The sequence below is a fragment of the Sus scrofa genome, chromosome 13, assembly GCF_054392235.1.
Source record: "Sus scrofa isolate SSC_HxYL_T2T_F1_AM1 chromosome 13, Sscrofa_HxYL_maternal_Yorkshire_Landrace_v2.0, whole genome shotgun sequence".
In the NCBI taxonomy this organism is placed as follows: domain Eukaryota; kingdom Metazoa; phylum Chordata; class Mammalia; order Artiodactyla; family Suidae; genus Sus; species Sus scrofa.
In genome coordinates, this window is record NC_139395.1 from 126,551,649 (window position 1) to 126,565,052 (window position 13,404).

The following is a 13,404-nucleotide window of genomic DNA, read 5'->3' on the forward strand; positions in this document are numbered from 1 at the left end:
TAATGAGAGAACTTTTCTCCAGTTACCAATCCTGCCAGTAATCTTTCTCATTAGCACCCCTAGGGGCACTTAAAGAAGAGATTGTAAGTGGTTATGGATTCCCCTTGTGTCTGTGGCTCCCAGGAGTTCTCATATCTGAAAATTGCCTTTAACAATTTGTGGACATTTTAGCTGAATTTTTCTTACCTGCTTGCGTGCTCCAGGCATATATTTCTTCCTCTCCTCATTCAGGGCCATAGGTGAAGTGCCTCTGCTTATGGACCTATCTTTCCTTGGAGTTCAGGCCACTTAACTGCCCTGCAAACTTAGCTCTCTGATGGGTTCAAGAGTAGTTATGATTTTGTAGTTTTGCAGTTTATCAGGGTTTTTGTTTTTGTTCTTAGTGTAAGAGCAATACTCTTTCCATATTCCTACATCCTAAGCAGAAGTACCAGGCTCTGTAACTTCTCTTAATATTTACTGTCTTACTGTAGTGCTCTTTTAGTAATTATAACTTTCTTCTATGACTCCCTTTTTTCATAGTTTTCTGTTACTGAATTATATCTGTGCCTTTTTGACTATTTTGATTTATGTGAAAGTATCATTTCTTCCTCTATCTCTTGGACAATATTAAATATACTTATGTTAAAGTGATTTTTAGATGGCTCTGTTGTTTTTAGTTCACTGGGAGTGAATTTATCTCTTGGATTTTAATTTTGGTTAATTGACGTTCTCAGCAATAGTTTTTCACTTGTGCTTTGGAATACTAATTTACATCCTTTTTTGAGTAGTTGATTTCTTTCTTTGTGTACCCATCACCTGTCTCTAGAAATCTTATTGGTCTCTCTGTCTTTGGGTCCAGGTCCAGAACAAGATCTTATTTTCTTAATGTAGAGTTCTTGCTACACATATAGTGATATTGTATATCTGGTTTCCAAGCCAGTGGGTGGCCTGGCCCATGTCAAGTTGCACAGCCCTTACCCTGCCTGCAGAAGCAAACCTGTGTAGGGGTCACCATTTTCATCAGTCCTTGTCTCTGATGTCACAACAGAATGTAGCCCTGGTCATATATACATGTCTATATGTATATATATATATATATATATATATACACACACACATATACATATGTGTATGTATTTTCTGTTTTAAATACTGATTGTTTGGTTATTTCAAACCTTTAATACCTTTCACATTACACAAACTTTATAGATGTCGTTGGATCCATGCCATGAAACAGATAGCAAATCAGGCAGAATCTCCTTCATCTCCCCAACAAATCTACCAGTAAACCTTTATCTGTTACATATCTGACATAGGTCAGTATCCTTTTTCTTGGCTTGCGTGTGTAGGCCCTTTTACGTTCTCAACGACCTCATCAATCTTTCTTCTCTTTGTTAGCATTAATTTGACCTTCTCTGCTAACTTGTTTACATCAATATTTCAAAATTACTTTTTTCTATAATAAAAAATAAACACCTCCTCTGACCCAATTTCCTTCTTCAGCTACAAATCTACCTCTCTCTACAGTCAAACTTCTTACGTAAATTTGCCACACTGCTATTTTCATTTCCTCTCCTCTCCCTAATAAACACACTTCTGTCTGGCATCTACTCTGAATGCTCCGCAGGAACTCTCTCCATGGAGGCCACCCATGTCCCTGCTGGACACTTTGCAGTTCTTTTTCTGATCCTTCTCATTAGTATTTGACACTTTTTTGCTCATTCTCCACAGATTCCTTTTTTACCTAAACCCTGAAATTCTGCTGTTCTTTTAATTCTAGGTCCTTTCTATTCCCTGTTTACAAGCTGTCCCTGATAACCTCTCCCAGTCACTCGTATAGATTTAACTACCACCCATGTACTGACAAGCCTCACAAATATATCCATACTACTCTCCCTCTAGATCCATTGTCAGTCCTATTTGGGTTTTCTGCTTGGATCTCGAAGCACTTAAAATTCAACATATACAAATAGGATGAATTATTTTTCTCCCCTAAGCTGCTATTTCTTCAAAATTGTACAGTCAGCTACTCATTTCCTCAAGCAGGAAATCTGGAAATAATCTTAAATACTCCCTGCCCCTCACTTTGCCATGCCCTACTAATTCTAGCTCAGGAATGACTTTCATAATTTCCTACTTACATCCACTTCCACTGCCACCAGCCTATTGCATATCACCTTCATACTGGAATGAACGGTGAGAACATTGCTGAATGACTAGGATAATCTCTTAATGGTTCTTTATAACATGTTTATTTTTTCATTCATTTATATATTTATTCACAAATGTTTATGAAGTATTTACATGTGCAAGATAGCTTATAGGCCAGATACTCTGACAAATGTCATAAAAAAGACAAACCCTTTCTAAACCATTTTTTCAAATCGGGTAAACAAGAAAAGCATAAAAATTTAATGAGTCAAATGATGATGCCTGTAACAAGGGTATTTCAGATAAAATGCCAGAGAAGTTCAGAAGAAAAAGTGCTACTTCCATCTTGGAGTGAGAGGGAGTGAGGAGGTTTCATGGAAAAGGGGATATTAGAGTTGAAGTCCATTTTTTTTTAGGGCTGCTGGTGTGGCATATTGAAGTTCCCAGGCTAGAGGAGCTGCAGGTGCCAGCCTATTCCATAGCCATAGCAATGCCAGATCCAGATCCAACCCATTTCTGTGACCTACACCATAGATCACTGGCAATGCTGGATCCTTAACCCCCTGAGAGGGGCCAGGGATCAAACTCGCCTCCTCATGGATACTAGTAGGGTTACTTTCCACTGAGCCACAGTGGGAACTCCTGAACTCCATTGTTTTGGTCTTGATAGTATTGAGTTGGAAAAGATGAAGGGAAGGCAGTCATAGAAAGGAAGGAAGAAAATAAGGAGAAAACAGTGAAGTAAGTAAGAACTGGAGAGTGCAAGGATGCACATCATCGAATCTGACAACCAGGCAAGGAGCTTGAAGATGAGTAGCAGATGAGCTGAGAAAGAAACCCTTAATGTAACTCAGGGAAATGCATTGTTTCCACATCCCCTACCCCTCTGTATATTGCATTTTGTTATGAACATATAGAGAGGGACGTCTGAAATTCTTCACAGGTTAAAGGAGGAAGGAGATATTTCTGGTCTCTGCAAAAATGAGGTATGGCCCAGAGTGATGAAATGACTTGTCAGTGCACATTACTCATCTAATCTAACAAGTTTAGAGTCACATTTTCCTATTCCTCCCTTCATATATGATTATTATAAGAGAAAATTTCTAGACTTTACATTACCTCCCAGTACCTGTAGGAACAAATACCTACCATCTTCTAGTGATCAAAATGCTTCAGTTATAGCTCTAAATGGCTGCTCTGTAAATAAACAGAAATCTTAGCACATAAGAATATGAGTTTAAGGTAAAACCTAAAATGTTCCTCTTCATAATTACATCACAAATAGAGAGTTCTTCTAATACATTTTCCATAATGAGAGCACTAAGAATATGAAACTGCTACTTTAGGCTTGCAATCTGGTTCATGAATTTAAAAATTGTAATTATTATTTTAGGTATCAAATATGGTACTTTTATTTCTCTGAAAAAGAGAAAATGAGAAAGAAATGTGAGAGGGCAATTATCTCCAACTTAAATTCTAAGATACTTAAATCATCTCTTGTTTCCTTTGCATTAAATATTTATATTGATTTCCCAATACTGTAAGGGACACTTAACACCTCTCTTTATATATAAATGACTGGAAGAACACTTTTATACTTTTGGCTGAAGTAGATTGTTAAGAAACAGGCACTCGATATTGTATGAGGAGGTATTTTGTTACTTTAATGTAGTTCATAAATTATAATTGAGCATATTTAAAACAAAACACGGTTATAATGGATAATCCACTCTGAACCAATCTTTGCTATTTTAAATTTAAGGAAAGGCATTTTATGGAAGTTCCCATTGTGGCTCAGGGTTAACAGAACTGACTAGCATCCATGAGGATGTGGGTTAGATCCCTGGCTTCGCTCAGTGGGTTAAGGATCTGGCTTTGCTGTGAGCTGTGGTGTAGGTTGCAGACATGGCTTGGATCCCACATTGCTGTGGCTGTGGAGTAGGCCAGCAGCTGTAGTTCCAATTCCACCCCTTGCCTGGGAGCTTCCATATGCCACAGGTGTTACCCTAAAAAGCAAAAAGCATTTTCCTATAGTAGTTGTGTTTGTTTATTTGTTTGTTTCCTAAATCTATTTAAGATTTTTTCTTAGAAGATTGGCGTTAACACTCTATTTTTCTGACTCTCATGCTCCTCATCTTTTCTGGACCTAAATCTTACATTTATTTGCTTTTTTTCCTTAATAAACTTAGTATATCCCATTTTGTATTTTGTTTCTTCAAACAAGCTCAGTTGTCCAAATTAAAAAAAAAAAAAAGAAAAGAAAATTTATCTTTTCTTGACTCCACTACCTTTTAGAGTTTAAAACCTAATCTTGCTTCTTTTATGGACGATCTAAATTTTTTATGCTTTATCTTTTTTTGTTTCTTAAGTATGAAGATTTTTTTTTCTTACCTCAATACATTTTTTTCTACTGTACAGCATGGTGACCCAGTTACATATACACATATACATTATTTTTCTCACATTATCATGCTCCAACCAAGTGACTAGACATAATTTCCTTGTGGTATACAGCAGGATCTCATTGCTAATCCATTCCAAAGGCAATAGTCTGCATCTATTAACCCCAAGCTCCCAATCCATCCTACTCCCACCCCCTCCCCCTTGGTAACCACAAGTCTCTTTTCCAAGTCCATGATTTTCTTTTCTGTAGAAAGTTTCATTTGTGCCATATATTACATTCCAGATATAAGTGATATCATATGGTATTTGTTTTTCTCTTTCTGACCTAACTTCACTCAGTATGAGAGTCTCTAGTTCCATCCAAGTTACTGCAAATGGCATTATTTTGTTCTTTTTTATGACTGAGTAGTATTCCATTGTGTATATATACCACATCTTCCTAATCCAATAGTCTGTCTATGGACATTTGAGTTGTTTCCATGTCTTGGCTATTATGAATAGTGCTGCAATGAACATGCACTTTATCTGTTTTTTAATTTATATCAGTTCATTCATTTGTTCATCTATTCATTCAAAAGAAATTCATATTCAATTTCAACTTTTTTTTTTTTTTTGCCTTCGTGCTTTTTTAGGGCTCCACCTGCAGTATATGGAAGTTCCCATGATAGAGCTGCAGCTGCTGGACTATGCCACAGGTACAGCCACATGGGCTCCTAGCTGCATCTGTGACCTACACCACAGCTCATGGCAACACTAGATACTTAACCCACTGACTGAGGCCAGGGATCAAACCTGCATCCTCATGGATACTAGTCAAGTTCATTACTGCTGAGCCACAATGGGAACTCCAATTTTAATGACTTTTAAGAGCCAAATCAAATATTTCCTCCTTAACAAATACTTTTTTTTAACACTTTTTATTTAATGAACACTTTTCTGAAGTCCATTTCCCTGTCTTCTGAGATATTTTTGATCCTTTCCTTCTCTGAATCCCTATTACTCTTTTTAATTTACCTGCATTGTTTCATTTTGTACTTTGGTTATTTCTATGTATGTTTTCTCTAACCTTCTAATTGAAAGCTCTTTGAGGGGTATAGTCTTGTCTCCAGAATGTCTAATGAGTTAGACAATTCCCTTCAATGAACATTCATTAAGCACCAAATACATGCAAAGCATTACTTCTAAAATTTACATTTCATCAGATAGGTTTAGAGAAGCAAATCAAAGTAGCATAAACAAATTGAACAAAGGCTCAGAGATGGGCAAGCATGAAATGTAGTTTCACAACATCTAATCCACTTTTGCTAGGTAGAAGGATCTGGAAAGGAGCTCATAGAAGAAAAATTGGGAGCAGCACATGGTAAATTATTATTATGGCTGTAGTTTAATTCTGCCCAGAAAGCTTTTGCACCTCTCTTCTGATAACCATCCCAGTCCTTTCCTATATCAGCCTCCACTGTATGTGCAAGAATTTGTAGGCTCCCTTACCTGGTGTAGGGGTATCATGTGTCCTGCGCTTTGTATAGCAAATTAGCTCCATCTATGGTCACAGAAAAAAGTTCGTGATTCAAGCAAATTATTTAAAGTCCTCCGTATGGTTTCTTTTCTAGAGTTAACAAGGTAATTTTCCCTGGGGATGCTAGGCTGAAAGGGCTTATCTGGAGTTGCTGATAGGCATAGATATGACAGGCACAGCCCCAGATATGAAGAGAGTCTGCCTGCTAATAAAGCTGTAGCAAGTCAAGGAATGAAACAAAGAGAAAGACAAAAACTTAATGACCACAGTTAAGTCTCTGAATACAGTCATGTAAGAGCTCAGTGAACCCTGAACTTCTTAGCCATATAACCCAATAAATTGTGGTTTTGCTTTTTAGGAGTTGGGCTATTTTACTTAGTGGACTTGAGTTTCTGTCAGTTGCATGATAAGGGGAGTGGAGGATGTTGAAAGGTTTGTGTTTTTACACTAAGGATGGAAGACTATTGAAGATTTTAAGAAAAGTGTCAGATAAAGTTACATCAGCTGTCTATTCACCCATTCTCTTATTAGTCTTAACTCCAGTGGTCTTCCCCTGTTTCTTCTACTCAAACCTTTTGCCAAAAAATTGTTGCTGCATTCAATGGCTCTTTCTCAGTTTGTATTTTCCTTGTTTTTATTATAGTGTGTAATGATTCTAATTCATTATTTCACTATAGACTAGGGCTAGAAAGAATGGGCTTTGTGCCAGAGTTTAATTTGAATCCAGCTTTACAGTGTTTTAGTTGGGTGATCTTGAATAGTTCACTTTACCATAGGGCTTCAGTTTCCTTATCTATAAAATGGGGTTAGTAAATCTACCTCATAGTTTAGTTGTGAGGATTAAGAAAGATAATCAATGGGGAGTGACAGAAAGAGAGTAAATGCTCAATGTGGGGTAGCTATCTAGTGTAAAAAGTGAAAAGGGTAATTTCTCACTCTCTCCCAATGAGTAGACACTTATAAAGTATTTTGAGTGAATGCTTTCATGACTTTTACACTTATAAGCAGTATTTTCAATTTTTTCTTTTATTAATAAATCATATTCCTAACAACTAGTTTCTTCCTTTGAAATGCTTCAGATGCATTCTTTCCTTTCCATCCCAGTTGCTACCATGTAAAGTCTGACCTGATAACTTGGACAGGTTTCTTAGCCCATATTACTTTCTCTTTTAGACTGTCATGTATTCTGCTGTTAATCTTTGTAAAGCATGAATATTTTAATAAAAAAGAATTTATTTTTCCCTATTGCAAACCACACTGGGTACAAGTTCCTTTGCTTCACGTGCAAGACCTTCCATAAGATTTCATATTAGATTTTCAACTACAAACCAATTCATTTTTATTTGGTTCTACTGGGGTATAATTTACATACAATAAATTTCATCCGTTTTAAGTATAGAGTTTGCTGAATACTGACAATTGTGTATGGGCTTAGAACCACAACTATGGTTAAGATACAATATAATTCCACTAGTCTCACAAGTTCCCTCATGACTCTTTGCCATTGATTGACTGCCCAACCCTGGTCGTAGGCAATCAATTATCTTCATTCTATTACTATAGTTTTACATTTTCTGGGATTTCATGTCAATGGAATCATGAAGAAAGTAGTCTTTTGTGTTGGATTTCTTTCACTTAGCATAATGTTTTTGAGATTATGTTCTTTTTTTGTCACTGAGTATTTTCCCAAGTGTATTTATATAACACAACTTGTTCACCCATTCACCAGTTAATGAACATTTAGTGAATGTGTTTCCAGATTGGGGCCATTATGAAAACTGTTACTATTAAAATTTGCATATACACACCTTTGTGTAGACCTATATGTTCATTTCTTGTAATAAATACTTATAAGCAGAATTGCTGGGTCATAACACATATCCTGGCATATATATGTTTATTGTCATAAGAAATCACTAAACAGGAGTTCCCATCGTGGCGCAGTGGTTAACGAATCCGACTAGGAACCATGAGGTTGAGGGTTCGGTCCCTGCCCTTGCTCAGTGGGTTAACGATCCGGCGTTGCTGTGAGCTGTGGTGTAGGTTGCAGACACGGCTGGGATCCCGCGTTGCTGTGGCTCTGGCGTAGGCCGGTGGCTACAGCTCCGATTCGACCCCTAGCCTGGGAACCTCCATATGCCATGGGAGCGGCCCAAGAAATAGCAACAACAACAACAACAACAAAAGACAAAAAAAAAAAAAAAAAAAGAAATCACTAAACAACGTTCCGAAGTATATGCACCATTTGCCATATCAACAGCAATATATGAAAGCTGCAGGAAATATTTAGTCTTTAAATATGCCTTGGCCCCCTTACTGTTCTTCTCCTTCTGGGACTGCATTATATTGTCTGTTTATTTTTATTTTCTTTCTATTTTCTTTGTTCTTTACATTGAATAATAGATCCCTGATTGTATGAGACAAGAGTTCTCTTGCCTCAGACAGCTCCATCATTTCATTTTTAAGATCAGCCAGTGAATTTTTAATTTCATATATAGTATTTTTCAGTTCTAGAATAGCCTTTGGTTGTTTTTATTATTTAAATTTTTCTGTTTAAATTTCCTATTTTTTAATTTTTATTTGTATTATAGTTGATTTACAGTGTTATGTCAATTTCTGCTATACAGCATAGCAACCCAGTCATATATATATATATATATATATGTATATATATATATATGTATATATATTCTTTTTCTCATACTATCTTCCATCATGTTCTGTCCCAAGTGTTTGGATATAGTTCCCTGTGTTTATAGTAGGACCTCATTGCTTATCCATTCTAAATGTAGTACTTTCCATCTACCAAACCCAAAATTCCTGGCCACCCCACTCCTGCCCACCCCTCCTTGCCCCCATCCACTTGGCAACCACAAGTCTGCTCTATGGATCTGTTTCTGATTTGTAGATAGGTTCATTTGTGCCATATTTTAGATTCCACATATAAGTGATATAGTTTCTCTTTCTGACTTGACTTCACTTAGTATGAGAATCTCTAGTTGCTGAGAATGGCATTATTTCATTCTTTTTATAGCTAAGTGGTATTCCATTGTATATATGTACCACATCTTCTTAATATGTTCTTCTGTCGATGGACATTTATGTTGCTTACATGTCTTGGCTATTGTGAATACTGCTGCAATTTTGAACATAAAGGTTCATGTATCTTTTCCAATGAAAGTTTTGTCTAGATATATGCCCAGGAGTGGGATTCCTGGATCATATGGTAGTTCTATATTTAGTTTTCTAAAAACACTCCATACTGTTTTCCACAGTGGTTGTACCAGTTTACATAACCACCAACAGTGAAGGTAGATTCCCCTTTCTCCACACCCTCTAAGGTATTTGTTATTTGTAGAATTGTTATATTCTGACCAGTGCAAGTAATACAGCACTGTAGTTTTGATCTGCATTTCTCTAACAATTAGTGATATTGAGCATTTTATGTACACACTGGCCATCTGTATATCTTCTTTGGAGAATTGTCTACTTAGGTCTTCTGCCATTTTTCAATTGGTTATTTGTTTTTGTAGTTGTTGAGTTGCATGGGTTGTTTGTATATTTTGGAGATTAGGCCCTTGTCAGTTGCATCATTTGGAAAGATTTGCCCCCATTCTGTGGATTGTCTTTTCATTTTTTAATGGTTTCCTTTGCTATGCAAAAGTTTTTGAGTTTAATTAGGTGAACCAGTTTATTTTTGTTTTTGTTGTCATTATTCTACGAGGTGGATCAAACAAGATGTTGCTGTGATTTATGTCAAAAAGCATTATGCCTGTTTTTCCTCTAGGAGTTTTATAGTATATGGCCTTACATTTAGATCTTTTATCCGTTGTGAGTTTATTTTTTGTGTGTAGTGTTAGAGAATTTTCTAATTTCATTCTTTTACAGGTAGCTGTCAAGTTTTTCCAGCACCACTTATTGAAGATACTGTCTTATCCTTCCTCAACCATATAGTCTTTCCTTCTTTGTAATCAATTAGTTGACCATACGTGCTTGGGTTTATTTCTGGGCTTTATATCCTGTTGCATTGATCTATATTTCTGTTTTTGTACCAGTACCATAATGTTTTGATGACAGTAGCTTTGTAGTATAGCCTGAAGTCAGAAAGCCTGATTCCTCCACTTCTGTTTTTCTTTTTCAATATTGCTTTGGCTAGTCAGGGTCTTCTGTGTCTGCATACACATTTTTAAATATTCTGTTCTAGTTCTGTGAAGAATCTCATTAGTAATTTGATAGGGATGCCACTGAATCTGTAGATTGCCTTGGGTAGTATAATCATTTTGACAATATTGTTTCTTCCAATCCAAGAGCATGGTAAATCTTTCCATCTGTTTGTGTCATCTTTTATTTCTTTCATCAGTGTCACATTTTTCAGAGTGCAGTTTTGTCTCTTTTCGATAGGTTTATTCCTAGGTATTTTATTCTTTTTGATATGATGGTAGATGGGAATATTTCACTAATTTCTCTTTCTGATTTTTCATTGTTAGTATATAGAAGTGCAATTGATTTCTGTGTATTAATTTTGTATCCTGCAACTTTACCAAATTCATTGATGAGCTCTAACAGTTTTCTCATCCTGTCTTTAGGATTTTCTAAGTATAGTATCATGTCATCTGCAAACAGGGATAGCTTTACTTTTTTCTTTCCCATTTGGATTCCCTTTATTTCTTTTTCATCTCTGATTGCCATGGCTAGGATTTCCAAAACTGTGTTGAATAAACAGTGGTGAAAGTGGACATCCTTGTCTTCTTCCTGAATGCTTTCAATTTTTACCATAGAGAATAATATTAGTTGTGGTTTTATCATATATGGCTTTTATTATGTTGAGGTAGATTCTGGGAGTTTTTATCAGAAATGTGTTTTGCATTTTGTCAAAAGCTTTTTCTGTGTCTATTGAGATGATCATATGGTTTTTCTTTTTCAGTTTGTTGATGTGGTTTATTACACTGATTGATTTGCAGATATTGACGAATCCTTGCATCCCTGGGATAAATCCCACTTGATCATGGTGTAATGATCCTTTTAATATGTAGTTGGTTTTGATGTACTATTATTTTATTGAGGATTTTTGCATCTATGTTCATTAGTGATATTGGCCTGTATTTTCTCTGTTTTTTGTTGGTATCTTTGTATTGTTTTGATATGAGGGTGATTGTGGCCCCATAGCATGAACTTGGGGGTATTTCTTCTCTGCAGTTTTTTGAAAGAGTTTCAGAAGAGTAGGCATTAACTCATCTCTGCATATTTGATAGAATTTGCCTGTATAGCCGTCAGGTCCTGGGCTTTTGTTTTTTGGAAGGTTTTAAATCATATTTTCAGTTTCAGTACTTGTAATCATTCTATTCATATTTTTTGTTTCTTCCTGGTTCATTCTTCATGGGCTGTACCTTTGTAAGAATCTGTCCATTTCTTCTAGAATGTACATTTTTTTGCCATGTAGTTGCTTATAGTGGTCTCTTGTGATCCTTTGTATTTCTGTGCAGTCAGTTGTAACTTCTCCTTTTTCATTTTTAATTTTATTTATTTGAACCCTCTCCCTTTTTTTATTGATGAATCTCATTAAAGGTTTATTAATTTTGTTGATCTTTTCACAGAACCACCTTTTAGTTTTGTTGATCTTCTCTATGTTTTCTCTATCTCTACTTCATTTATTTCTTCTCTGATCTTTATGATTTCTTTCCTTCTACTAATTTGGGGCTTTGTCTGTTCTTCCTTCTTTAGATGTTTTATGTGTAAAGTTAGGTTGTTTATTTGAGATTTTTCTTGTTTCCTGATATAAGATTGTATTGCTATAAACTTACCTCTCAGAACTGCTTTTGCTGTGTCCCAGAGGTTTTGGATTCTTGTATTTTCTTGCCATTTGTCTCTGAGTATCTTCTGATTTTCTCTTTGATTTCTTCAATGATCCATTGGTTGTTTAGCAGCATATCATTTAGCTTCAGGAATTTGTGTTTTTTGCTGTTTTGTTTTGTTTTTTATTATAGTTAATTTCTAGTGTCATAAAATTGAAGTAGGAGAAAATGCTTGAAATAATTTCAATTTTTAAAAATTTACCAAGGCTTGATCTGTGGCCCAAGATGTGAGCTATGCCGGAGAATGTTCCATGTGCACTTAAGCAAAATGTATGTTCTGCTGCTTTGGGATGGAATGTTCTACAGTATCAATTAATTCTATCTGATATAGCATGTCATTTTTTTATTGATTTTCTGTTGGATAATCTAGCTACTGATGTGAGTGGGGTGTTAAATTCCCCCACTATTTTTTGTAATGTACTGCAAGATTACTTTCTTCTACTTCATTTAAGATAGTTATAACTTCTGTTTTAAAATTCCAGTTGGCTCATTCCAAAATGTTTATTATCTAGAGATTGGTCTCAACTGATTTTCCTTTTTTTTCTTGAGAACTCATTATATTTTCCTAATTTTTAGATGTCAGTGAATTTTGGATTATATTCTAAACATTAAGAATATGAAGTTGTTAGAGTTCCCGTCGTGGCGCAGTGGTTAACGAATCCGACTAGGAACCATGAGGTTGCGGGTTCGGTCCCTGCCCTTGCTCAGTGGGTTAACGATCTGGCGTTGCTGTGAGCTGTGGTGTAGGTTGCAGACACGGCTGGGATCCCGCATTGCTGTGGCTCTGGCGTAGGCCGGTGGCTACAGCTCCGATTTGACCCCTAGCCTGGGAACCTCCATATGCCATGGGAGTGGCCCAAGAAATAGCAGCAACAACAACAAAAGACAAAAGACAAAAAAAAAAAAAAAAGAATATGAAGTTGTGGAGACTCTGAATTCTATTATTTTTCCTCCAAAGAGTATTGTTTCTTTTATTTTAGCAAAAAATTATCTTGGTTAGATTCCAGCTGCAAACTGGGCAATGGTTCTAAAACTAATTCAGATCTGCTTTCTTTAATTGAACTGTTAATGATCAATTTTACATGTGTGTGGGTTCAGGAGTCAATCAAAGATATAGATATAATTTGAGAATCCCCGTTATGTCTATATTCTTTTTCCTCAGATCCCTCCTCTTTATGAGTTTCCCCCGGACTCAATCTTCTGATTCCCCAAATCAAGGAATCACTGGTCTTCCCACCACACTGACCACTCCTTGCTCCAGGAAAAACAGCTGCAAATATGAGAACTCATTCTGCAAAACTCTCCTCTGTATATAGATACAAAAGTCTGCTTTCTTCAGCTTTCTATAAAGTGCCTTTGTGTAACTGCTTTTTTGTGTTATCTCCGAGTTTATAGTTGTTACCTTCAGGAAGGCCAGTCTAAAAAGGTCCTACATAGCCATTAGCAGAAGCCAGTTCTTCATATTTCTTAAAAATACTAATGTCAACCTAGAATATAAAT